Source organism: Uranotaenia lowii, chromosome 3 (assembly GCF_029784155.1).
Source record: "Uranotaenia lowii strain MFRU-FL chromosome 3, ASM2978415v1, whole genome shotgun sequence".
Taxonomy (NCBI): domain Eukaryota; kingdom Metazoa; phylum Arthropoda; class Insecta; order Diptera; family Culicidae; genus Uranotaenia; species Uranotaenia lowii.
In genome coordinates this window covers 327,723,835-327,726,231 of record NC_073693.1, presented here as the reverse complement: position 1 = coordinate 327,726,231, position 2,397 = coordinate 327,723,835, and positions in this window count along the sequence as shown.

Sequence of the window (2,397 nt, the reverse complement as noted above, 5' to 3'; positions counted from 1 at the left end):
GAAGGCCAAATCAGAAACTAATTTTTCATAGCAGCAGTCTTAAAAATCTGCGCTTCTCAAGCATTCCGTCTTTATCCAACGGAAGGCCAAATCAAAATACCAATCAACAGAAACAGCCTTTCTAATCTGTGTTTTCTAAGCCAATCCGTCTTTTTCCACCGGAAGGACAAATCAAAACAAACAATCAGCAGCAGCAGCCTTGCAAATCTGCGCTTCCCAAGCCAATCTGTCTTTTTCCACCAGAAGGCGATATCGTTACACACAATCAGCAGCAGCAGCAGTCTTAAAAATCTGCGGTTTCTAAGCTAATCCGTTTTGCTAACGGAGGCCAAATCAGAAACTTATTTTTCGTAGCAGCAGCCTTAAAAATCTGCGCTTCCCAATAAGGGATGAATAACACGAGAGTGTTCAAATCCTAGAAAAACAAACAACAACTGCGCTTCCCAAGCATTCCTTCTTTATCCTTCGGGAGGCCAAATCAAAACAAACAATCAGCAGCATCAGCCTTACAAATCTGCGCTTCCCAAGCCAATCCGTCTTTTTCAACCGGAAGGCGAAATCATAACCAACAATCAACAGCAACAGCCGTACAAAGCTGCGCTTCCTAAACCAATCCATCTTGCTACCAAAGGCCGAATCAGAAATAATTTTCCCTAGCAGCAGCTTTGACAATCTGCGCTTCCCAAGCATTCCGTCTTTATCCATCGGAAGGCCAAATAAAAACAAACAATCAACAGCAACAACCTTACAAATCTGCGCTTCCTAAGTCAATCCGTCTTTTTTCCACCAGAAGGCCAAATCAAAACAAACAATCAACAGCAACAGCATTACAAATCTGCGCTTCGCAAGCCAATACGTCTTCTTCCACTGGATGGCAAAATCATAACCAACAATCAACAGCAACAGCATTACAAATCTGCGCTTCGCAAGCCAATCCGTCTTTTTCCACTGGATGGCGAAATCATAACCAACAATCAACAGCAACAGCCGTACAAATCTGCGCTTCCTAAACCAATCCGTCTTGCTACCAAAGGCCGAATCAGAAACTAATTTTTAGCAGCAGTCTTAAAAATCTGCGCTCTTTGTGCTCTCAAGAATAGATTAATGACTGACCTTGTTTTGCCTAGTAGCATATCCATATAATCTCTACAGGTCCTTCGAGCCGGATTGTGCCGATGATTTAGTGCGAATCCATACCACAAATGGCGATCCTAAACAGAAATTCTCAAGTACTTCTTCTTGGATCCAAACTTGATCCAAATTAAAAACGGAGTTAAAAAAAGACATATTGGCTACCATTTTTCATAAGCTTTTTGACGTTCTAAATTCATAAACCCACATTTTGTCGAATTTGGTAAATTATAAATTAAGTTTGGTTTAAATATAACTTTCAAGAGTCCTTGTTATGAAACCGAAGAATCGGTTTACCATTAAATCAGTTATGAAGGGATAGAATTCGGAGAAAAATTTCATCTTATAAACCAAACGATTAGCATTCGTGCCACGGATTTTGAAAATTTATATTTGCTCGGTTAGTCCCAACACCCCGATTACCATCAATCGCTGAACCAATGAAGCACAATCCTGACAGCTGGCTGGCAGAAGAAAGTGGTTGTCCAAGGATGTGAATGGGATACACAAGCATGTATTTATAAGTAACAACAACAGCTAACAATCCGCGCCGTCTGGGCATCTCTCGAGTCGAAACACGACGATCATAAACTACAGTCCCCCCACAATCATTAGTCACTTAACGTATCATTTCACCACAAAATGTTCGTTCATTCGGGTGTTAGTGGACCAAACATCAAGCTTTGCATGAATTTCAGTCATTAAATATTCCCTCTTTGATTTCAAACATGATTTTGTTTCCAATTTAGTTGAAAAATAAAATAATTTACCGTAACAATCAACGTTTTTCAAAACCACAATTATGGGTCAACATTGAAGCTTGTAACAATTATTAGTCATATTGCCCACAATTATTAGTCACATAGAAGTCCATGGCAACACCCGAATATCAACATGAAAATCCACAAGTTTCTGGCAAACATTCAGGGGCATTCTTTGCTAGTATACGTTCAAGGGGCAATTGGGTTGAGCTATAGCAACCAAGAAATGTTTTGTTTTGCTTGCGAAAAGGTGACCCATGATTGTGTGGAACTTGGTGGATTCGGTAACAATTATGGGTCACTTTTATTTTGCTAAATATTAATGAATTTTCGCATTTCATTCGCTCAGTTTTATTTGGAAAATGTAAACTCTTCTTTTGTGCTTATATGGGACCAATTCATTTGGTTGGAATCTTTGAAATACCCGCATAAGGGGCTTAACGGTTTAAGATGTCAACCTTATAACATTGGAATTTTATGCGATAGTTCTACAGCTTATAGTTTA